Raw genomic sequence first — 26,197 nt, 5'->3', positions numbered from 1 at the left:
GTCAGCACTTCCGGCTGGTCCCCGGGCCACAAACCCATAAAAACCTGAGCACCTCAGCCTCGACACGTGGCCCCTTCCCCATGATTACGTCAGCACTTCCTGCCGGTCCACATTCCCTAACCCTTTATCCACCATAGCACTTCTTGCTCTTCACCTGGGTCTTACAATATCCTTGGTCTTCTCAGCCCTACGACTGCCTTCTGGCAAATCCCAATTGGTTATATGAACACTTTAAACTGGTTACTGAGACCCAACCCTTGTTCATGTGACCATTTCCCACTGTTCCCCAGGCCCTTGGTCACCTCAAAAAGGAGCCAAACTGGCTGGCCCTAAGTTCATAAGAACTGGGGTGATTTTCCGATCTCTGGAAGTTGGATTAAAGGCTTAACACCCACAACCTCAGGTAAACTCTTGTCCACAGACTGCCTCTTCTCCGGTGGAATGGTGTCCAGCAGCGCGCCTCCAGCACTCCTTTCAGACAAGCCAGGTTGTCCATGAGGCCAGGGATCCACCAAGCTCTCTAAAATGGGGGCATCTCACCCTGCAGTTACCTGTGACTTGACAGACCTACAAAAGGGATTTGAAATATGGGAAACCGCAGTGATGAAACCCTGAAAACCCTTTCCAAACTGGGAGCAAAGGCCTGGCCCTCAATGGTCAAATATTTTATAGGGAACTGAGAACGAGCTTTTCGCTTAATTCCTGGGGAAATGTCCTTCCATGAGGAGAGCTACATTCTTGATGCCTACCAGAGTACGGACCACAAGAAGTTCGGTAGTTTCTGACCTAACGGGATCCTCCAGTGTATTCCCCTGGCTCTACCAGGCTTTACACTTGACCACTTCCAGCTGTTGACCTGGCAGTAGGCCTGGTCTACCTGAGGTTTTCTGACTGTTCACTGGGACAAGTCCAACCACAAGGTCTCCTTATCACTTCTGGTTGTCAACGTGGCCCCTCCCCTTGATGCCATCAGCAGTCTCAGCTGGTCCTGGGACCGAAAATCTAAACCACCTGAACTACTTGGGCTTTCCACTGGGAACCTCCCCCATGATGACGTCATCACTTCTGGCCAATACCCGGACCCGAACTCATAACCACCTGAGCACTACAGCCTCTACACGTGCCCCGCCCCCACACCCCCGTGAATGCCATCAGCACTTCCTATAGGTACACGATCCCCAACCCTTAATCCACCAGAGCACTTCCAGCTGTTCACCTAGCCCTCACCATATCCTAGGTCACCTCAGCAGTTCTCAATCTCCACATGGCGCTTCCCCCTTGATGACATGAACACTTTAAACTGGTTATCGGGTCCAAACCCTTGTTCATTTGACTATTTCCCACTGTTCTTTAGGCTCTGGTTCACCTCACCAATGAGCGACACTGGCTGGCTACTTAGCTCTTAAAAATAGGGCTGATTTCCCAAGCTCTGGAATTTGGCTTCAGGACATAAAACCCACAGCCCCAGGCAATCTTCCACTCACAGACTCCCTCTTCTCTGGTGGGATGTTGGCCAGCAGTTTGCCCCCAGCATTCCTTTAAGATAACCCTTGTTTTCCGTGAGGCCGGGATCCCCCTTGACCCTAAACACGGGGTCATCTCACCCTGCAGTGACCCGTGACTCTGACAGCCCTGCATATGGGCTTTGCAATCCAGGAAATAGCAGTGTTGAGGCCCTGAAAACCCTTTCCAATCTGGGAACAAAGACCTGTCCCCTTCATGGTCACTTAAATGTCGTAGCGAACTGCGCGCCAGCTTTTTACTTAATTACTGGGAAACTGCCCTTCTGGGAGGTTAGGTACCTCCCGCTGCCTTCCTCAGTATAAACCGCAGGAAGTTGGGGAGTTTCTATCCTCTTGGGATTCTCCAATGCATTCCCCTGGCTCTACCAGCCTTTACACTTGAACACTTCCAGCTGTTGGCCGGGCAGCAAGCCCTGATCTACCTGAGGTTTTCTGGCTGTTCACTAGGACAAGCATAACCACTCGGCCTCATTACCACTTCTGGCTTCCAGGTGACCCCTCCCCTTGATGATGTAAGAGGACTCAGTTGGTCCTGGCCCCAAAATCTTAACCACCTGAACACCTTAGGATGTCCACGTGGCCCTTCCCCCGTGATTATATCAGCACTTCCGGAAGGTACCAGGGCCCCAATTCCATAAACACCTGAGCACTTTAGCCTCTCAAGGTGGCCCCTTCCCCTTGATGACGTCAGCACTTCCGGCTGGTCCCCGGGCCACAAACCCATAAAAACCTGAGCACCTCAGCCTCGACACGTGGCCCCTTCCCCATGATTACGTCAGCACTTCCTGCCGGTCCACATTCCCTAACCCTTTATCCACCATAGCACTTCTTGCTCTTCACCTGGGTCTTACAATATCCTTGGTCTTCTCAGCCCTACGACTGCCTTCTGGCAAATCCCAATTGGTTATATGAACACTTTAAACTGGTTACTGAGACCCAACCCTTGTTCATGTGACCATTTCCCACTGTTCCCCAGGCCCTTGGTCACCTCAAAAAGGAGCCAAACTGGCTGGCCCTAAGTTCATAAGAACTGGGGTGATTTTCCGATCTCTGGAAGTTGGATTAAAGGCTTAACACCCACAACCTCAGGTAAACTCTTGTCCACAGACTGCCACTTCTCCGGTGGAATGGTGTCCACCAGCGCGCCTCCAGCACTCCTTTCAGACAAGCCAGGTTGTCCATGAGGCCAGGGATCCACCAAGCTCTCTAAAATGGGGGCATCTCACCCTGCAGTTACCTGTGACTTGACAGACCTACAAAAGGGATTTGAAATATGGGAAACCGCAGTGATGAAACCCTGAAAACCCTTTCCAAACTGGGAGCAAAGGCCTGGCCCTCAATGGTCAAATATTTTATAGGGAACTGAGAACGAGCTTTTCGCTTAATTCCTGGGGAAATGTCCTTCCATGAGGAGAGCTACATTCTTGATGCCTACCAGAGTACGGACCACAAGAAGTTCGGTAGTTTCTGACCTAAGGGGATCCTCCAGTGTATTCCCCTGACTCTACCAGGCTTTACTTGACCACTTCCAGCTGTTGACCTGGCAGTAGGCCTAGTCTACCTGAGGTTTTCTGACTGTTCACTGGGACAAGTCCAACCACAAGGTCTCCTTATCACTTCTGGTTGTCAATGTGGCCCCTCCCCTTGATGCCATCAGCAGTCTCAGCTGGTCCTGGGACCGAAAATCTAAACCACCTGAACTACTTGGGCTTTCCACTGGGAACCTCCCCCATGATGACGTCATCACTTCTGGCCAATACCCGGACCCGAACTCATAACCACCTGAGCACTACAGCCTCTACACGTGCCCCGCCCCCACACCCCCGTGAATGCCATCAGCACTTCCTATAGGTACACGATCCCCAACCCTTAATCCACCAGAGCACTTCCAGCTGTTCACCTAGCCCTCACCATATCCTAGGTCACCTCAGCAGTTCTCACTGTCCACGTGGCGCTTCCCCCTTGATGACATGAACACTTTAAACTGGTTATCGGGTCCAAACCCTTGTTCATTTGACTATTTCCCACTGTTCTTTAGGCTCTGGTTCACCTCACCAATGAGCGACACTGGCTGGCTACTTAGCTCTTAAGAATAGGGCTGATTTCCCAAGCTCTGGAATTTGGCTTCAGGACCTAAAACCCACAGCCCCAGGCAATCTTCCACTCACAGACTCCCTCTTCTCTGGTGGGATGTTGGCCAGCAGTTTGCCCCCAGCATTCCTTTAAGATAACCCTTGTTTTCGGTGAGGCCGGGATCCCCCTTGACCCTAAACACGGGGTCATCTCACCCTGCAGTGAGCCGTGACTCTGACAGCCCTGCATATGGGCTTTGAAATCCAGGAAATAGCAGTGTTGAGGCCCTGAAAACCCTTTCCAATCTGGGAACAAAGACCTGTCCCCTTCATGGTCACTTAAATGTCGTAGCGAACTGGGCGCCAGCTTTTTACTTAATTACTGGGAAACTGCCCTTCTGGGAGGTTAGGTACCTCCCGCTGCCTTCCTCAGTATAAACCACAGGAAGTTGGGGAGTTTCTATCCTCTTGGGATTCTCCAATGCATTCCCCTGGCTCTACCAGCCTTTACACTTGAACACTTCCAGCTGTTGGCCGGGCAGCAAGCCCTGATCTACCTGAGGTTTTCTGGCTGTTCACTAGGACAAGCATAACCACTCGGCCTCATTACCACTTCTGGCTTCCAGGTGACCCCTCCCCTTGATGATGTCAGAGGACTCAGTTGGTCCTGGCCCCAAAATCTTAACCACCTGAACACCTTAGGATGTCCACGTGGCCCTTCCCCCTTGATTATATCAGCACTTCCGGAAGGTACCAGGGCCCCAATTCCATAAACACCTGAGCACTTTAGCCTCCCGAGGTGGCCCCTTCCCCTTGATGACGTCAGCACTTCCGGCTGGTCCCCGGGCCACAAACCCATAAAAACCTGAGCACCTCAGCCTCGACACGTGGCCCCTTCCCCATGATTACGTCAGCACTTCCTGCCGGTCCACATTCCCTAACCCTTTATCCACCATAGCACTTCTTGCTCTTCACCTGGGTCTTACAATATCCTTGGTCTTCTCAGCCCTACGACTGCCTTCTGGCAAATCCCAATTGGTTATATGAACACTTTAAACTGGTTACTGAGACCCAACACTTGTTCATGTGACCATTTCCCACTGTTCCCCAGGCCCTTGGTCACCTCAAAAAGGAGCCAAACTGGCTGGCCCTAAGTTCATAAGAACTGGGGTGATTTTCCGATCTCTGGAAGTTGGATTAAAGGCTTAACACCCACAACCTCAGGTAAACTCTTGTCCACAGACTGCCACTTCTCCGGTGGAATGGTGTCCACCAGCGCGCCTCCAGCACTCCTTTCAGACAAGCCAGGTTGTCCATGAGGCCAGGGATCCACCAAGCTCTCTAAAATGGGGGCATCTCACCCTGCAGTTACCTGTGACTTGACAGACCTACAAAAGGGATTTGAAATATGGGAAACCGCAGTGATGAAACCCTGAAAACCCTTTCCAAACTGGGAGCAAAGGCCTGGCCCTCAATGGTCAAATATTTTATAGGGAACTGAGAACGAGCTTTTCGCTTAATTCCTGGGGAAATGTCCTTCCATGAGGAGAGCTACATTCTTGATGCCTACCAGAGTACGGACCACAAGAAGTTCGGTAGTTTCTGACCTAACGGGATCCTCCAGTGTATTCCCCTGGCTCTACCAGGCTTTACACTTGACCACTTCCAGCTGTTGACCTGGCAGTAGGCCTGGTCTACCTGAGGTTTTCTGACTGTTCACTGGGACAAGTCCAACCACAAGGTGTCCTTATCACTTCTGGTTGTCAACGTGGCCCCTCCCCTTGATGCCATCAGCAGTCTCAGCTGGTCCTGGGACCGAAAATCTAAACCACCTGAACTACTTGGGCTTTCCACTGGGAACCTCCCCCATGATGACGTCATCACTTCTGGCCAATACCCGGACACGAACTCATAACCACCTGAGCACTACAGCCTCTACACGTGCCCCGCCCCCACACCCCCGTGAATGCCATCAGCACTTCCTATAGGTACACGATCCCCAACCCTTAATCCACCAGAGCACTTCCAGCTGTTCACCTAGCCCTCACCATATCCTAGGTCACCTCAGCAGTTCTCAATCTCCACATGGCGCTTCCCCCTTGATGACATGAACACTTTAAACTGGTTATCGGGTCCAAACCCTTGTTCATTTGACTATTTCCCACTGTTCTTTAGGCTCTGGTTCACCTCACCAATGAGCGACACTGGCTGGCTACTTAGCTCTTAAGAATAGGGCTGATTTCCCAAGCTCTGGAATTTGGCTTCAGGACCTAAAACCCACAGCCCCAGGCAATCTTCCACTCACAGACTCCCTCTTCTCTGGTGGGATGTTGGCCAGCAGTTTGCCCCCAGCATTCCTTTAAGATAACCCTTGTTTTCCGTGAGGCCGGGATCCCCCTTGACCCTAAACACGGGGTCATCTCACCCTGCAGTGACCCGTGACTCTGACAGCCCTGCATATGGGCTTTGCAATCCAGGAAATAGCAGTGTTGAGGCCCTGAAAACCCTTTCCAATCTGGGAACAAAGACCTGTCCCCTTCATGGTCACTTAAATGTCGTAGCGAACTGGGCGCCAGCTTTTTACTTAATTACTGGGAAACTGCCCTTCTGGGAGGTTAGGTACCTCCCGCTGCCTTCCTCAGTATAAACCGCAGGAAGTTGGGGAGTTTCTATCCTCTTGGGATTCTCCAATGCATTCCCCTGGCTCTACCAGCCTTTACACTTGAACACTTCCAGCTGTTGGCCGGGCAGCAAGCCCTGATCTACCTGAGGTTTTCTGGCTGTTCACTAGGACAAGCATAACCACTCGGCCTCATTACCACTTCTGGCTTCCAGGTGACCCCTCCCCTTGATGATGTCAGAGGACTCAGTTGGTCCTGGCCCCAAAATCTTAACCACCTGAACACCTTAGGATGTCCACGTGGCCCTTCCCCCTTGATTATATCAGCACTTCCGGAAGGTACCAGGGCCCCAATTCCATAAACACCTGAGCACTTTAGCCTCCCAAGGTGGCCCCTTCCCCTTGATGACGTCAGCACTTCCGGCTGGTCCCCGGGCCACAAACCCATAAAAACCTGAGCACCTCAGCCTCGACACGTGGCCCCTTCCCCATGATTACGTCAGCACTTCCTGCCGGTCCACATTCCCTAACCCTTTATCCACCATAGCACTTCTTGCTCTTCACCTGGGTCTTACAATATCCTTGGTCTTCTCAGCCCTACGACTGCCTTCTGGCAAATCCCAATTGGTTATATGAACACTTTAAACTGGTTACTGAGACCCAACCCTTGTTCATGTGACCATTTCCCACTGTTCCCCAGGCCCTTGGTCACCTCAAAAAGGAGCCAAACTGGCTGGCCCTAAGTTCATAAGAACTGGGGTGATTTTCCGATCTCTGGAAGTTGGATTAAAGGCTTAACACCCACAACCTCAGGTAAACTCTTGTCCACAGACTGCCACTTCTCCGGTGGAATGGTGTCCACCAGCGCGCCTCCAGCACTCCTTTCAGACAAGCCAGGTTGTCCATGAGGCCAGGGATCCACCAAGCTCTCTAAAATGGGGGCATCTCACCCTGCAGTTACCTGTGACTTGACAGACCTACAAAAGGGATTTGAAATATGGGAAACCGCAGTGATGAAACCCTGAAAACCCTTTCCAAACTGGGAGCAAAGGCCTGGCCCTCAATGGTCAAATATTTTATAGGGAACTGAGAACGAGCTTTTCGCTTAATTCCTGGGGAAATGTCCTTCCATGAGGAGAGCTACATTCTTGATGCCTACCAGAGTACGGACCACAAGAAGTTCGGTAGTTTCTGACCTAAGGGGATCCTCCAGTGTATTCCCCTGACTCTACCAGGCTTTACTTGACCACTTCCAGCTGTTGACCTGGCAGTAGGCCTAGTCTACCTGAGGTTTTCTGACTGTTCACTGGGACAAGTCCAACCACAAGGTCTCCTTATCACTTCTGGTTGTCAATGTGGCCCCTCCCCTTGATGCCATCATCAGTCTCAGCTGGTCCTGGGACCGAAAATCTAAACCACCTGAACTACTTGGGCTTTCCACTGGGAACCTCCCCCATGATGACGTCATCACTTCTGGCCAATACCCGGACCCGAACTCATAACCACCTGAGCACTACAGCCTCTACACGTGCCCCGCCCCCACACCCCCGTGAATGCCATCAGCACTTCCTATAGGTACACGATCCCCAACCCTTAATCCACCAGAGCACTTCCAGCTGTTCACCTAGCCCTCACCATATCCTAGGTCACCTCAGCAGTTCTCACTGTCCACGTGGCGCTTCCCCCTTGATGACATGAACACTTTAAACTGGTTATCGGGTCCAAACCCTTGTTCATTTGACTATTTCCCACTGTTCTTTAGGCTCTGGTTCACCTCACCAATGAGCGACACTGGCTGGCTACTTAGCTCTTAAGAATAGGGCTGATTTCCCAAGCTCTGGAATTTGGCTTCAGGACCTAAAACCCACAGCCCCAGGCAATCTTCCACTCACAGACTCCCTCTTCTCTGGTGGGATGTTGGCCAGCAGTTTGCCCCCAGCATTCCTTTAAGATAACCCTTGTTTTCGGTGAGGCCGGGATCCCCCTTGACCCTAAACACGGGGTCATCTCACCCTGCAGTGAGCCGTGACTCTGACAGCCCTGCATATGGGCTTTGAAATCCAGGAAATAGCAGTGTTGAGGCCCTGAAAACCCTTTCCAATCTGGGAACAAAGACCTGTCCCCTTCATGGTCACTTAAATGTCGTAGCGAACTGGGCGCCAGCTTTTTACTTAATTACTGGGAAACTGCCCTTCTGGGAGGTTAGGTACCTGCCGCTGCCTTCCTCAGTATAAACCACAGGAAGTTGGGGAGTTTCTATCCTCTTGGGATTCTCCAATGCATTCCCCTGGCTCTACCAGCCTTTACACTTGAACACTTCCAGCTGTTGGCCGGGCAGCAAGCCCTGATCTACCTGAGGTTTTCTGGCTGTTCACTAGGACAAGCATAACCACTCGGCCTCATTACCACTTCTGGCTTCCAGGTGACCCCTCCCCTTGATGATGTCAGAGGACTCAGTTGGTCCTGGCCCCAAAATCTTAACCACCTGAACACCTTAGGATGTCCACGTGGCCCTTCCCCCTTGATTATATCAGCACTTCCGGAAGGTACCAGGGCCCCAATTCCATAAACACCTGAGCACTTTAGCCTCCCGAGGTGGCCCCTTCCCCTTGATGACGTCAGCACTTCCGGCTGGTCCCCGGGCCACAAACCCATAAAAACCTGAGCACCTCAGCCTCGACACGTGGCCCCTTCCCCATGATTACGTCAGCACTTCCTGCCTGTCCACATTCCCTAACCCTTTATCCACCATAGCACTTCTTGCTCTTCACCTGGGTCTTACAATATCCTTGGTCTTCTCAGCCCTACGACTGCCTTCTGGCAAATCCCAATTGGTTATATGAACACTTTAAACTGGTTACTGAGACCCAACACTTGTTCATGTGACCATTTCCCACTGTTCCCCAGGCCCTTGGTCACCTCAAAAAGGAGCCAAACTGGCTGGCCCTAAGTTCATAAGAACTGGGGTGATTTTCCGATCTCTGGAAGTTGGATTAAAGGCTTAACACCCACAACCTCAGGTAAACTCTTGTCCACAGACTGCCACTTCTCCGGTGGAATGGTGTCCACCAGCGCGCCTCCAGCACTCCTTTCAGACAAGCCAGGTTGTCCATGAGGCCAGGGATCCACCAAGCTCTCTAAAATGGGGGCATCTCACCCTGCAGTTACCTGTGACTTGACAGACCTACAAAAGGGATTTGAAATATGGGAAACCGCAGTGATGAAACCCTGAAAACCCTTTCCAAACTGGGAGCAAAGGCCTGGCCCTCAATGGTCAAATATTTTATAGGGAACTGAGAACGAGCTTTTCGCTTAATTCCTGGGGAAATGTCCTTCCATGAGGAGAGCTACATTCTTGATGCCTACCAGAGTACGGACCACAAGAATTTCGGTAGTTTCTGAACTAACGGGATCCTCCAGTGTATTCCCCTGGCTCTACCAGGCTTTACACTTGACCACTTCCAGCTGTTGACCTGGCAGTAGGCCTGGTCTACCTGAGGTTTTCTGACTGTTCACTGGGACAAGTCCAACCACAAGGTCTCCTTATCACTTCTGGTTGTCAATGTGGCCCCTCCCCTTGATGCCATCAGCAGTCTCAGCTGGTGCTGGGACCGAAAATCTAAACCACCTGAACTACTTGGGCTTTCCACTGGGAACCTCCCCCATGATGACGTCATCACTTCTGGCCAATACCCGGACCCGAACTCATAACCACCTGAGCACTACAGCCTCTACACGTGCCCCGCCACCACACCCCCGTGAATGCCATCAGCACTTCCTATAGGTACACGATCCCCAACCCTTAATCCACCAGAGCACTTCCAGCTGTTCACCTAGCCCTCACCATATCCTAGGTCACCTCAGCAGTTCTCAATCTCCACATGGCGCTTCCCCCTTGATGACATGAACACTTTAAACTAGTTATCGGGTCCAAACCCTTGTTCATTTGACTATTTCCCACTGTTCTTTAGGCTCTGGTTCACCTCACCAATGAGCGACACTGGCTGGCTACTTAGCTCTTAAGAATAGGGCTGATTTCCCAAGCTCTGGAATTTGGCTTCAGGACCTAAAACCCACAGCCCCAGGCAATCTTCCACTCACAGACTCCCTCTTCTCTGGTGGGATGTTGGCCAGCAGTTTGCCCCCAGCATTCCTTTAAGATAACCCTTGTTTTCCGTGAGGCCGGGATCCCCCTTGACCCTAAACACGGGGTCATCTCACCCTGCAGTGAGCCGTGACTCTGACAGCCCTGCATATGGGCTTTGAAATCCAGGAAATAGCAGTGTTGAGGCCCTGAAAACCCTTTCCAATCTGGGAACAAAGACCTGTCCCCTTCATGGTCACTTAAATGTCGTAGCGAACTGGGCGCCAGCTTTTTACTTAATTACTGGGAAACTGCCCTTCTGGGAGGTTAGGTACCTCCCGCTGCCTTCCTCAGTATAAACCACAGGAAGTTGGGGAGTTTCTATCCTCTTGGGATTCTCCAATGCATTCCCCTGGCTCTACCAGCCTTTACACTTGAACACTTCCAGCTGTTGGCCGGGCAGCAAGCCCTGATCTACCTGAGGTTTTCTGGCTGTTCACTAGGACAAGCATAACCACTCGGCCTCATTACCACTTCTGGCTTCCAGGTGACCCCTCCCCTTGATGATGTCAGAGGACTCAGTTGGTCCTGGCCCCAAAATCTTAACCACCTGAACACCTTAGGATGTCCACGTGGCCCTTCCCCCTTGATTATATCAGCACTTCCGGAAGGTACCAGGGCCCCAATTCCATAAACACCTGAGCACTTTAGCCTCCCGAGGTGGCCCCTTCCCCTTGATGACGTCAGCACTTCCGGCTGGTCCCCGGGCCACAAACCCATAAAAACCTGAGCACCTCAGCCTCGACACGTGGCCCCTTCCCCATGATTACGTCAGCACTTCCTGCCGGTCCACATTCCCTAACCCTTTATCCACCATAGCACTTCTTGCTCTTCACCTGGGTCTTACAATATCCTTGGTCTTCTCAGCCCTACGACTGCCTTCTGGCAAATCCCAATTGGTTATATGAACACTTTAAACTGGTTACTGAGACCCAACACTTGTTCATGTGACCATTTCCCACTGTTCCCCAGGCCCTTGGTCACCTCAAAAAGGAGCCAAACTGGCTGGCCCTAAGTTCATAAGAACTGGGGTGATTTTCCGATCTCTGGAAGTTGGATTAAAGGCTTAACACCCACAACCTCAGGTAAACTCTTGTCCACAGACTGCCACTTCTCCGGTGGAATGGTGTCCACCAGCGCGCCTCCAGCACTCCTTTCAGACAAGCCAGGTTGTCCATGAGGCCAGGGATCCACCAAGCTCTCTAAAATGGGGGCATCTCACCCTGCAGTTACCTGTGACTTGACAGACCTACAAAAGGGATTTGAAATATGGGAAACCGCAGTGATGAAACCCTGAAAACCCTTTCCAAACTGGGAGCAAAGGCCTGGCCCTCAATGGTCAAATATTTTATAGGGAACTGAGAACGAGCTTTTCGCTTAATTCCTGGGGAAATGTCCTTCCATGAGGAGAGCTACATTCTTGATGCCTACCAGAGTACGGACCACAAGAAGTTCGGTAGTTTCTGACCTAACGGGATCCTCCAGTGTATTCCCCTGGCTCTACCAGGCTTTACACTTGACCACTTCCAGCTGTTGACCTGGCAGTAGGCCTGGTCTACCTGAGGTTTTCTGACTGTTCACTGGGACAAGTCCAACCACAAGGTGTCCTTATCACTTCTGGTTGTCAACGTGGCCCCTCCCCTTGATGCCATCAGCAGTCTCAGCTGGTCCTGGGACCGAAAATCTAAACCACCTGAACTACTTGGGCTTTCCACTGGGAACCTCCCCCATGATGACGTCATCACTTCTGGCCAATACCCGGACACGAACTCATAACCACCTGAGCACTACAGCCTCTACACGTGCCCCGCCCCCACACCCCCGTGAATGCCATCAGCACTTCCTATAGGTACACGATCCCCAACCCTTAATCCACCAGAGCACTTCCAGCTGTTCACCTAGCCCTCACCATATCCTAGGTCACCTCAGCAGTTCTCAATCTCCACATGGCGCTTCCCCCTTGATGACATGAACACTTTAAACTGGTTATCAGGTCCAAACCCTTGTTCATTTGACTATTTCCCACTGTTCTTTAGGCTCTGGTTCACCTCACCAATGAGCGACACTGGCTGGCTACTTAGCTCTTAAGAATAGGGCTGATTTCCCAAGCTCTGGAATTTGGCTTCAGGACCTAAAACCCACAGCCCCAGGCAATCTTCCACTCACAGACTCCCTCTTCTCTGGTGGGATGTTGGCCAGCAGTTTGCCCCCAGCATTCCTTTAAGATAACCCTTGTTTTCCGTGAGGCCGGGATCCCCCTTGACCCTAAACACGGGGTCATCTCACCCTGCAGTGACCCGTGACTCTGACAGCCCTGCATATGGGCTTTGCAATCCAGGAAATAGCAGTGTTGAGGCCCTGAAAACCCTTTCCAATCTGGGAACAAAGACCTGTCCCCTTCATGGTCACTTAAATGTCGTAGCGAACTGGGCGCCAGCTTTTTACTTAATTACTGGGAAACTGCCCTTCTGGGAGGTTAGGTACCTCCCGCTGCCTTCCTCAGTATAAACCGCAGGAAGTTGGGGAGTTTCTATCCTCTTGGGATTCTCCAATGCATTCCCCTGGCTCTACCAGCCTTTACACTTGAACACTTCCAGCTGTTGGCCGGGCAGCAAGCCCTGATCTACCTGAGGTTTTCTGGCTGTTCACTAGGACAAGCATAACCACTCGGCCTCATTACCACTTCTGGCTTCCAGGTGACCCCTCCCCTTGATGATGTCAGAGGACTCAGTTGGTCCTGGCCCCAAAATCTTAACCACCTGAACACCTTAGGATGTCCACGTGGCCCTTCCCCCTTGATTATATCAGCACTTCCGGAAGGTACCAGGGCCCCAATTCCATAAACACCTGAGCACTTTAGCCTCCCAAGGTGGCCCCTTCCCCTTGATGACGTCAGCACTTCCGGCTGGTCCCCGGGCCACAAACCCATAAAAACCTGAGCACCTCAGCCTCGACACGTGGCCCCTTCCCCATGATTACGTCAGCACTTCCTGCCGGTCCACATTCCCTAACCCTTTATCCACCATAGCACTTCTTGCTCTTCACCTGGGTCTTACAATATCCTTGGTCTTCTCAGCCCTACGACTGCCTTCTGGCAAATCCCAATTGGTTATATGAACACTTTAAACTGGTTACTGAGACCCAACCCTTGTTCATGTGACCATTTCCCACTGTTCCCCAGGCCCTTGGTCACCTCAAAAAGGAGCCAAACTGGCTGGCCCTAAGTTCATAAGAACTGGGGTGATTTTCCGATCTCTGGAAGTTGGATTAAAGGCTTAACACCCACAACCTCAGGTAAACTCTTGTCCACAGACTGCCACTTCTCCGGTGGAATGGTGTCCACCAGCGCGCCTCCAGCACTCCTTTCAGACAAGCCAGGTTGTCCATGAGGCCAGGGATCCACCAAGCTCTCTAAAATGGGGGCATCTCACCCTGCAGTTACCTGTGACTTGACAGACCTACAAAAGGGATTTGAAATATGGGAAACCGCAGTGATGAAACCCTGAAAACCCTTTCCAAACTGGGAGCAAAGGCCTGGCCCTCAATGGTCAAATATTTTATAGGGAACTGAGAACGAGCTTTTCGCTTAATTCCTGGGGAAATGTCCTTCCATGAGGAGAGCTACATTCTTGATGCCTACCAGAGTACGGACCACAAGAAGTTCGGTAGTTTCTGACCTAAGGGGATCCTCCAGTGTATTCCCCTGACTCTACCAGGCTTTACTTGACCACTTCCAGCTGTTGACCTGGCAGTAGGCCTAGTCTACCTGAGGTTTTCTGACTGTTCACTGGGACAAGTCCAACCACAAGGTCTCCTTATCACTTCTGGTTGTCAATGTGGCCCCTCCCCTTGATGCCATCAGCAGTCTCAGCTGGTCCTGGGACCGAAAATCTAAACCACCTGAACTACTTGGGCTTTCCACTGGGAACCTCCCCCATGATGACGTCATCACTTCTGGCCAATACCCGGACCCGAACTCATAACCACCTGAGCACTACAGCCTCTACACGTGCCCCGCCCCCACACCCCCGTGAATGCCATCAGCACTTCCTATAGGTACACGATCCCCAACCCTTAATCCACCAGAGCACTTCCAGCTGTTCACCTAGCCCTCACCATATCCTAGGTCACCTCAGCAGTTCTCACTGTCCACGTGGCGCTTCCCCCTTGATGACATGAACACTTTAAACTGGTTATCGGGTCCAAACCCTTGTTCATTTGACTATTTCCCACTGTTCTTTAGGCTCTGGTTCACCTCACCAATGAGCGACACTGGCTGGCTACTTAGCTCTTAAGAATAGGGCTGATTTCCCAAGCTCTGGAATTTGGCTTCAGGACCTAAAACCCACAGCCCCAGGCAATCTTCCACTCACAGACTCCCTCTTCTCTGGTGGGATGTTGGCCAGCAGTTTGCCCCCAGCATTCCTTTAAGATAACCCTTGTTTTCGGTGAGGCCGGGATCCCCCTTGACCCTAAACACGGGGTCATCTCACCCTGCAGTGAGCCGTGACTCTGACAGCCCTGCATATGGGCTTTGAAATCCAGGAAATAGCAGTGTTGAGGCCCTGAAAACCCTTTCCAATCTGGGAACAAAGACCTGTCCCCTTCATGGTCACTTAAATGTCGTAGCGAACTGGGCGCCAGCTTTTTACTTAATTACTGGGAAACTGCCCTTCTGGGAGGTTAGGTACCTGCCGCTGCCTTCCTCAGTATAAACCACAGGAAGTTGGGGAGTTTCTATCCTCTTGGGATTCTCCAATGCATTCCCCTGGCTCTACCAGCCTTTACACTTGAACACTTCCAGCTGTTGGCCGGGCAGCAAGCCCTGATCTACCTGAGGTTTTCTGGCTGTTCACTAGGACAAGCATAACCACTCGGCCTCATTACCACTTCTGGCTTCCAGGTGACCCCTCCCCTTGATGATGTCAGAGGACTCAGTTGGTCCTGGCCCCAAAATCTTAACCACCTGAACACCTTAGGATGTCCACGTGGCCCTTCCCCCTTGATTATATCAGCACTTCCGGAAGGTACCAGGGCCCCAATTCCATAAACACCTGAGCACTTTAGCCTCCCGAGGTGGCCCCTTCCCCTTGATGACGTCAGCACTTCCGGCTGGTCCCCGGGCCACAAACCCATAAAAACCTGAGCACCTCAGCCTCGACACGTGGCCCCTTCCCCATGATTACGTCAGCACTTCCTGCCTGTCCACATTCCCTAACCCTTTATCCACCATAGCACTTCTTGCTCTTCACCTGGGTCTTACAATATCCTTGGTCTTCTCAGCCCTACGACTGCCTTCTGGCAAATCCCAATTGGTTATATGAACACTTTAAACTGGTTACTGAGACCCAACACTTGTTCATGTGACCATTTCCCACTGTTCCCCAGGCCCTTGGTCACCTCAAAAAGGAGCCAAACTGGCTGGCCCTAAGTTCATAAGAACTGGGGTGATTTTCCGATCTCTGGAAGTTGGATTAAAGGCTTAACACCCACAACCTCAGGTAAACTCTTGTCCACAGACTGCCACTTCTCCGGTGGAATGGTGTCCACCAGCGCGCCTCCAGCACTCCTTTCAGACAAGCCAGGTTGTCCATGAGGCCAGGGATCCACCAAGCTCTCTAAAATGGGGGCATCTCACCCTGCAGTTACCTGTGACTTGACAGACCTACAAAAGGGATTTGAAATATGGGAAACCGCAGTGATGAAACCCTGAAAACCCTTTCCAAACTGGGAGCAAAGGCCTGGCCCTCAATGGTCAAATATTTTATAGGGAACTGAGAACGAGCTTTTCGCTTAATTCCTGGGGAAATGTCCTTCCATGAGGAGAGCTACATTCTTGATGCCTACCAGAGTACGGACCACAAGAATTTCGGTAGTTTCTGAACTAACGGGATCCTCCAGTGTATTCCCCTGGCTCTACCAGGCTTTACACTTGACCACTTCCAGCTGTTGACCTGGCAGTAGGCCTGGTCTACCTGAGGTTTTCTGACTGTTCACTGGGACAAGTCCAACCACAAGGTCTCCTTATCACTTCTGGTTGTCAATGTGGCCCCTCCCCTTGATGCCATCAGCAGTCTCAGCTGGTGCTGGGACCGAAAATCTAAACCACCTGAACTACTTGGGCTTTCCACTGGGAACGTCCCCCATGATGACGTCATCACTTCTGGCCAATACCCGGACCCGAACTCATAACCACCTGAGCACTACAGCCTCTACACGTGCCCCGCCCCCACACCCCCGTGAATGCCATCAGCACTTCCTATAGGTACACGATCCCCAACCCTTAATCCACCAGAGCACTTCCAGCTGTTCACCTAGCCCTCACCATATCCTAGGTCACCTCAGCAGTTCTCAATCTCCACATGGCGCTTCCCCCTTGATGACATGAACACTTTAAACTGGTTATCGGGTCCAAACCCTTGTTCATTTGACTATTTCCCACTGTTCTTTAGGCTCTGGTTCACCTCACCAATGAGCGACACTGGCTGGCTACTTAGCTCTTAAGAATAGGGCTGATTTCCCAAGCTCTGGAATTTGGCTTCAGGACCTAAAACCCACAGCCCCAGGCAATCTTCCACTCACAGACTCCCTCTTCTCTGGTGGGATGTTGGCCAGCAGTTTGCCCCCAGCATTCCTTTAAGATAACCCTTGTTTTCCGTGAGGCCGGGATCCCCCTTGACCCTAAACACGGGGTCATCTCACCCTGCAGTGAGCCGTGACTCTGACAGCCCTGCATATGGGCTTTGAAATCCAGGAAATAGCAGTGTTGAGGCCCTGAAAACCCTTTCCAATCTGGGAACAAAGACCTGTCCCCTTCATGGTCACTTAAATGTCGTAGCGAACTGCGCGCCAGCTTTTTACTTAATTACTGGGAAACTGCCCTTCTGGGAGGTTAGGTACCTGCCGCTGCCTTCCTCAGTATAAACCACAGGAAGTTGGAGAGTTTCTATCCTCTTGGGATTCTCCAATGCATTCCCCTGGCTCTACCAGCCTTTACACTTGAACACTTCCAGCTGTTGGCTGGGCAGCAAGCCCTGATCTACCTGAGGTTTTCTGGCTGTTCACTAGGACAAGCATAACCACTCGGCCTCATTACCACTTCTGGCTTCCAGGTGACCCCTCCCCTTGATGATGTCAGAGGACTCAGTTGGTCCTGGCCCCAAAATCTTAACCACCTGAACACCTTAGGATGTCCACGTGGCCCTTCCCCCTTGATTATATCAGCACTTCCGGAAGGTACCAGGGCTCCAATTCCATAAACACCTGAGCACTTTAGCCTCCCGAGGTGGCCCCTTCCCCTTGATGACGTCAGCACTTCCGGCTGGTCCCCGGGCCACAAACCCATAAAAACCTGAGCACCTCAGCCTCGACACGTGGCCCCTTCCCCATGATTACGTCAGCACTTCCTGCCGGTCCACATTCCCTAACCCTTTATCCACCATAGCACTTCTTGCTCTTCACCTGGGTCTTACAATATCCTTGGTCTTCTCAGCCCTACGACTGCCTTCTGGCAAATCCCAATTGGTTATATGAACACTTTAAACTGGTTACTGAGACCCAACACTTGTTCATGTGACCATTTCCCACTGTTCCCCAGGCCCTTGGTCACCTCAAAAAGGAGCCAAACTGGCTGGCCCTAAGTTCATAAGAACTGGGGTGATTTTCCGATCTCTGGAAGTTGGATTAAAGGCTTAACACCCACAACCTCAGGTAAACTCTTGTCCACAGACTGCCACTTCTCCGGTGGAATGGTGTCCACCAGCGCGCCTCCAGCACTCCTTTCAGACAAGCCAGGTTGTCCATGAGGCCAGGGATCCACCAAGCTCTCTAAAATGGGGGCATCTCACCCTGCAGTTACCTGTGACTTGACAGACCTACAAAAGGGATTTGAAATATGGGAAACCGCAGTGATGAAACCCTGAAAACCCTTTCCAAACTGGGAGCAAAGGCCTGGCCCTCAATGGTCAAATATTTTACAGGGAACTGAGAACGAGCTTTTCGCTTAATTCCTGGGGAAATGTCCTTCCATGAGGAGAGCTACATTCTTGATGCCTACCAGAGTACGGACCACAAGAATTTCGGTAGTTTCTGACCTAAGGGGATCCTCCAGTGTATTCCCCTGACTCTACCAGGCTTTACTTGACCACTTCCAGCTGTTGACCTGGCAGTAGGCCTGGTCTACCTGAGGTTTTCTGACTGTTCACTGGGACAAGTCCAACCACAAGGTCTCCTTATCACTTCTGGTTGTCAATGTGGCCCCTCCCCTTGATGCCATCAGCAGTCTCAGCTGGTCCTGGGACCGAAAATCTAAACCACCTGAACTACTTGGGCTTTCCACTGGGAACCTCCCCCATGATGACGTCATCACTTCTGGCCAATACCCGGACCCGAACTCATAACCACCTGAGCACTACAGCCTCTACACGTGCCCCGCCCCCACACCCCCGTGAATGCCATCAGCACTTCCTATAGGTACAGGATCCCCAACCCTTAATCCACCAGAGCACTTCCAGCTGTTCACCTAGCCCTCACCATATCCTAGGTCACCTCAGCAGTTCTCAATCTCCACATGGCGCTTCCCCCTTGATGACATGAACACTTTAAACTGGTTATCGGGTCCAAACCCTTGTTCATTTGACTATTTCCCACTGTTCTTTAGGCTCTGGTTCACCTCACCAATGAGCGACACTGGCTGGCTACTTAGCTCTTAAGAATAGGGCTGATTTCCCAAGCTCTGGAATTTGGCTTCAGGACCTAAAACCCACAGCCCCAGGCAATCTTCCACTCACAGACTCCCTCTTCTCTGGTGGGATGTTGGCCAGCAGTTTGCCCCCAGCATTCCTTTAAGATAACCCTTGTTTTCCGTGAGGCCGGGATCCCCCTTGACCCTAAACACGGGGTCATCTCACCCTGCAGTGAGCCGTGACTCTGACAGCCCTGCATATGGGCTTTGAAATCCAGGAAATAGCAGTGTTGAGGCCCTGAAAACCCTTTCCAATCTGGGAACAAAGACCTGTCCCCTTCATGGTCACTTAAATGTCGTAGCGAACTGCGCGCCAGCTTTTTACTTAATTACTGGGAAACTGCCCTTCTGGGAGGTTAGGTACCTGCCGCTGCCTTCCTCAGTATAAACCACAGGAAGTTGGAGAGTTTCTATCCTCTTGGGATTCTCCAATGCATTCCCCTGGCTCTACCAGCCTTTACACTTGAACACTTCCAGCTGTTGGCTGGGCAGCAAGCCCTGATCTACCTGAGGTTTTCTGGCTGTTCACTAGGACAAGCATAACCACTCGGCCTCATTACCACTTCTGGCTTCCAGGTGACCCCTCCCCTTGATGATGTCAGAGGACTCAGTTGGTCCTGGCCCCAAAATCTTAACCACCTGAACACCTTAGGATGTCCACGTGGCCCTTCCCCCTTGATTATATCAGCACTTCCGGAAGGTACCAGGGCTCCAATTCCATAAACACCTGAGCACTTTAGCCTCCCGAGGTGGCCCCTTCCCCTTGATGACGTCAGCACTTCCGGCTGGTCCCCGGGCCACAAACCCATAAAAACCTGAGCACCTCAGCCTCGACACGTGGCCCCTTCCCCATGATTACGTCAGCACTTCCTGCCGGTCCACATTCCCTAACCCTTTATCCACCATAGCACTTCTTGCTCTTCACCTGGGTCTTACAATATCCTTGGTCTTCTCAGCCCTACGACTGCCTTCTGGCAAATCCCAATTGGTTATATGAACACTTTAAACTGGTTACTGAGACCCAACACTTGTTCATGTGACCATTTCCCACTGTTCCCCAGGCCCTTGGTCACCTCAAAAAGGAGCCAAACTGGCTGGCCCTAAGTTCATAAGAACTGGGGTGATTTTCCGATCTCTGGAAGTTGGATTAAAGGCTTAACACCCACAACCTCAGGTAAACTCTTGTCCACAGACTGCCACTTCTCCGGTGGAATGGTGTCCACCAGCGCGCCTCCAGCACTCCTTTCAGACAAGCCAGGTTGTCCATGAGGCCAGGGATCCACCAAGCTCTCTAAAATGGGGGCATCTCACCCTGCAGTTACCTGTGACTTGACAGACCTACAAAAGGGATTTGAAATATGGGAAACCGCAGTGATGAAACCCTGAAAACCCTTTCCAAACTGGGAGCAAAGGCCTGGCCCTCAATGGTCAAATATTTTACAGGGAACTGAGAACGAGCTTTTCGCTTAATTCCTGGGGAAATGTCCTTCCATGAGGAGAGCTACATTCTTGATGCCTACCAGAGTACGGACCACAAGAAGTTCGGTAGTTTCTGACCTAAGGGGATCCTCCAGTGTATTCCCCTGACTCTACCAGGCTTTACTTGACCACTTCCAGCTGTTGACCTGGCAGTAGGCCTGGTCTACCTGAGGTTTTCTGACTGTTCACTGGGACAAGTCCAACCACAAGGTCTCCTTATCACTTCTGGTTGTCAATGTGGCCCCTCCCCTTGATGCCATCAGCAGTCTCAGCTGGTCCTGGGACCGAAAATCTAAACCACCTGAACTACTTGGGCTTTCCACTGGGAACCTCCCCCATGATGACGTCATCACTTCTGGCCAATACCCGGACCCGAACTCATAACCACCTGAGCACTACAGCCTCTACACGTGCCCCGCCCCCACACCCCCGTGAATGCCATCAGCACTTCCTATAGGTACAGGATCCCCAACCCTTAATCCACCAGAGCACTTCCAGCTGTTCACCTAGCCCTCACCATATCCTAGGTCACCTCAGCAGTTCTCAATCTCCACATGGCGCTTCCCCCTTGATGACATGAACACTTTAAACTGGTTATCGGGTCCAAACCCTTGTTCATTTGACTATTTCCCACTGTTCTTTAGGCTCTGGTTCACCTCACCAATGAGCGACACTGGCTGGCTACTTAGCTCTTAAGAATAGGGCTGATTTCCCAAGCTCTGGAATTTGGCTTAAGGACCTAAAACCCACAGCCCCAGGCAATCATCCACTCACAGACTCCCTCTTCTCTGGTGGGATGTTGGCCAGCAGTTTGCCCCCAGCATTCCTTTAAGATAACCCTTGTTTTCCGTGAGGCCGGGATCCCCCTTGACCCTAAACACGGGGTCATCTCACCCTGCAGTGACCCGTGACTCTGACAGCCCTGCATATGGGCTTTGAAATCCAGGAAATAGCAGTGTTGAGGCCCTGAAAACCCTTTCCAATCTGGGAACAAAGACCTGTCCCCTTCATGGTCACTTAAATGTCGTAGCGAACTGCGCGCCAGCTTTTTACTTAATTACTGGGAAACTGCCCTTCTGGGAGGTTAGGTACCTCCCGCTGCCTTCCAGAGTATAAACCATAGGAAGTTGGGGAGTTTCTATCCTCTTGGGATTCTCCAATGCATTCCCCTGGCTCTACCAGCCTTTACACTTGAACACTTCCAGCTGTTGGCTGGGCAGCAAGCCCTGATCTACCTGAGGTTTTCTGGCTGTTCACTAGGACAAGCATAACCACTCGGCCTCGTTACCACTTCTGGCTTCCAGGTGACCTCTCCACTTGATGATGTCAGAGGACTCAGTTGTTCCTGGCCCCAAAATCTTAACCACCTGAACACCTTAGGATGTCCACGTGGCCCTTCCCCCTTGATTATATCACCACTTCCGGAAGCTACCAGGGCCCCAATACCATAAACACCTGAGCACTTTAGCCTCCCCAGGTGGCCCCTTCCCCTTGATGACGTCAGCACTTCCGGCTGTTCCCCGGGCCACAAACCCATAAACACCTGAGCACCTCAGCCTCGACACGTGGCCCCTTCCCCATGATTACGTCAGCACTTCCTGCCGGTCCACATTCCCTAACCCTTTATCCACCACAGCACTTCTTGCTCTTCACCTGGGCCTTACAATATCCTTGGTCTTCTCAGCACTACGACTGACTTCTGGCAAATCCCAATTGGTTATATGAACACTTTAAACTGGTTACTGAGACCCAAACCTTTGTTCATGTGACCATTTCCCACTGTTCCCCAGGCCCTTGGTCACGTCACAAAGGAGCCAAAATGGCTGGCCCTAAGTTCATAAGAACTGGGGTGATTTCTCGATCTCTGGAAGTTGGATTAAGGGCTTAACACCCACAACCTCAGGTAAACTCTTGTCCACAGACTGCCTCTTCTCCGGTAGAATGGTGTCCAGCAGCGCGCCTCCAGCAATCCTTTCAGACAAGCCAGGGTGTCCATGAGGCCAGGGATCCACCAAGCTCTCTAAAATGGGGGCATCTCACCCTGCAGTTACCTGTGACTTGACAGACCTACAAAAGGGATTTGAAATATGGGAAACCGCAGTGATGAAACCCTGAAAACCCTTTCCAAACTGGGAGCAAAGGCCTGGCCCTCAATGGTCAAATATTTTATAGGGAACTGAGAACGAGCTTTTCGCTTAATTCCTGGGGAAATGTCCTTCCATGAGGAGAGCTACATTCTTGATGCCTACCAGAGTACGGACCACAAGAAGTTCGGTAGTTTCCGACCTCTTGGGATCCTCCAGTGTATTCTCCTGGCTCTACCAGCCTTTACACTTGACCACTTCCAGCTGTTGACCTGGCAGTAGGCCTGGTCTACCTGAGGTTTTCTGACTGTTCACTGGGACAAGTCCAACCCCAAGGTCTCCTTATCACTTCTGGCTGTCAAAGTGGCCCCTACCCTTGATGACGTCAGCAGTCTCAGCTGGTCCTGGGCCCGAAAATCTAAACAACCTGAACACCTTGGGTTTTCCACTGGGAACCTCCCCCATGATGACATCATCACTTCTGGCCAATACCCGGACCCAAACTCATAACCACCTGAGCACTACAGCCTCTACACGTGCCCCGCCCCCACACCCCCGTGAATGCCATCAGCACTTCCTATAGGTACAGGATCCCCAACCCTTAATCCACCAGAGCACTTCCAGCAGTTCACCTAGCCCTCACCATATCCTAGGTCACCTCAGCAGTTCTCACTGTCCACTCGGCGCTTCCCCCTTGATGACATGAACACTTTAAACTGGTTATCGGGTCCAAACCCTTGTTCATTTGACTATTTCCCACTGTTCTTTAGGCTCTGGTTCACCTCACCAATGAGCGACACTGGCTGGCTACTTAGCTCTTAAGAATAGGGCTGATTTCCCAAGCTCTGGAATTTGGCTTCAGGACCTAAAACCCACAGCCCCAGGCAATCTTCCACTCACAGACTCCCTCTTCTCTGGTGGGATGTTGGCCAGCAGTTTGCCCCCAGCATTCCTTTAAGATAACCCTTGTTTTCCGTGAGGCCGGGATCCCCCTTGACCCTAAACACGGGGTCATCTCACCCTGCAGTGAGCCGTGACTCTGACAGCCCTGCATATGGGCTTTGAAATCCAGGAAATAGCAGTGTTGAGGCCCTGAAAACCCTTTCCAATCTGGGAACAAAGACCTGTCCCCTTCATGGTCACTTAAATGTCGTAGCGAACTGGGCGCCAGCTTTTTACTTAATTACTGGGAAACTGCCCTTCTGGGAGGTTAGGTACCTCCCGCTGCCTTCCTCAGTATAAACCACAGGAAGTTGGGGAGTTTCTATCCTCTTGGGATTCTCCAATGCATTCCCCTGGCTCTACCAGCCTTTACAGTTGAACACTTCCAGCTGTTGGCCGGGCAGCAAGCCCTGATCTACCTGAGGTTTTCTGGCTGTTCACTAGGACAAGCATAACCACTCGGCCTCATTACCACTTCTGGCTTCCAGGTGACCCCTCCCCTTGATGATGTCAGAGGACTCAGTTGGTCCTGGCCCCAAAATCTTAACCACCTGAACACCTTAGGATGTCCACGTGGCCCTTCCCCCTTGATTATATCAGCACTTCCGGAAGGTACCAGGGCCCCAATTCCATAAACACCTGAGCACTTTAGCCTCCCGAGGTGGCCCCTTCCCCTTGATGACGTCAGCACTTCCGGCTGGTCCCCGGGCCACAAACCCATAAAAACCTGAGCACCTCAGCCTCGACACGTGGCCCCTTCCCCATGATTACGTCAGCACTTCCTGCCGGTCCACATTCCCTAACCCTTTATCCACCATAGCACTTCTTGCTCTTCACCTGGGTCTTACAATATCCTTGGTCTTCTCAGCCCTACGACTGCCTTCTGGCAAATCCCAATTGGTTATATGAACACTTTAAACTGGTTACTGAGACCCAACACTTGTTCATGTGACCATTTCCCACTGTTCCCCAGGCCCTTGGTCACCTCAAAAAGGAGCCAAACTGGCTGGCCCTAAGTTCATAAGAACTGGGGTGATTTTCCGATCTCTGGAAGTTGGATTAAAGGCTTAACACCCACAACCTCAGGTAAACTCTTGTCCACAGACTGCCACTTCTCCGGTGGAATGGTGTCCACCAGCGCGCCTCCAGCACTCCTTTCAGACAAGCCAGGTTGTCCATGAGGCCAGGGATCCACCAAGCTCTCTAAAATGGGGGCATCTCACCCTGCAGTTACCTGTGACTTGACAGACCTACAAAAGGGATTTGAAATATGGGAAACCGCAGTGATGAAACCCTGAAAACCCTTTCCAAACTGGGAGCAAAGGCCTGGCCCTCAATGGTCAAATATTTTATAGGGAACTGAGAACGAGCTTTTCGCTTAATTCCTGGGGAAATGTCCTTCCATGAGGAGAGCTACATTCTTGATGCCTACCAGAGTACGGACCACAAGAATTTCGGTAGTTTCTGAACTAACGGGATCCTCCAGTGTATTCCCCTGGCTCTACCAGGCTTTACACTTGACCACTTCCAGCTGTTGACCTGGCAGTAGGCCTGGTCTACCTGAGGTTTTCTGACTGTTCACTGGGACAAGTCCAACCACAAGGTCTCCTTATCACTTCTGGTTGTCAATGTGGCCCCTCCCCTTGATGCCATCAGCAGTCTCAGCTGGTGCTGGGACCGAAAATCTAAACCACCTGAACTACTTGGGCTTTCCACTGGGAACGTCCCCCATGATGACGTCATCACTTCTGGCCAATACCCGGACCCGAACTCATAACCACCTGAGCACTACAGCCTCTACACGTGCCCCGCCCCCACACCCCCGTGAATGCCATCAGCACTTCCTATAGGTACACGATCCCCAACCCTTAATCCACCAGAGCACTTCCAGCTGTTCACCTAGCCCTCACCATATCCTAGGTCACCTCAGCAGTTCTCAATCTCCACATGGCGCTTCCCCCTTGATGACATGAACACTTTAAACTGGTTATCGGGTCCAAACCCTTGTTCATTTGACTATTTCCCACTGTTCTTTAGGCTCTGGTTCACCTCACCAATGAGCGACACTGGCTGGCTACTTAGCTCTTAAGAATAGGGCTGATTTCCCAAGCTCTGGAATTTGGCTTCAGGACCTAAAACCCACAGCCCCAGGCAATCTTCCACTCACAGACTCCCTCTTCTCTGGTGGGATGTTGGCCAGCAGTTTGCCCCCAGCATTCCTTTAAGATAACCCTTGTTTTCCGTGAGGCCGGGATCCCCCTTGACCCTAAACACGGGGTCATCTCACCCTGCAGTGAGCCGTGACTCTGACAGCCCTGCATATGGGCTTTGAAATCCAGGAAATAGCAGTGTTGAGGCCCTGAAAACCCTTTCCAATCTGGGAACAAAGACCTGTCCCCTTCATGGTCACTTAAATGTCGTAGCGAACTGCGCGCCAGCTTTTTACTTAATTACTGGGAAACTGCCCTTCTGGGAGGTTAGGTACCTGCCGCTGCCTTCCTCAGTATAAACCACAGGAAGTTGGAGAGTTTCTATCCTCTTGGGATTCTCCAATGCATTCCCCTGGCTCTACCAGCCTTTACACTTGAAC

This window comes from Plecotus auritus (genome assembly GCF_963455305.1).
Source record: "Plecotus auritus genome assembly, chromosome: 5".
NCBI classification, from domain to species: domain Eukaryota; kingdom Metazoa; phylum Chordata; class Mammalia; order Chiroptera; family Vespertilionidae; genus Plecotus; species Plecotus auritus.
This window is presented reverse-complemented; position numbering follows the sequence as displayed.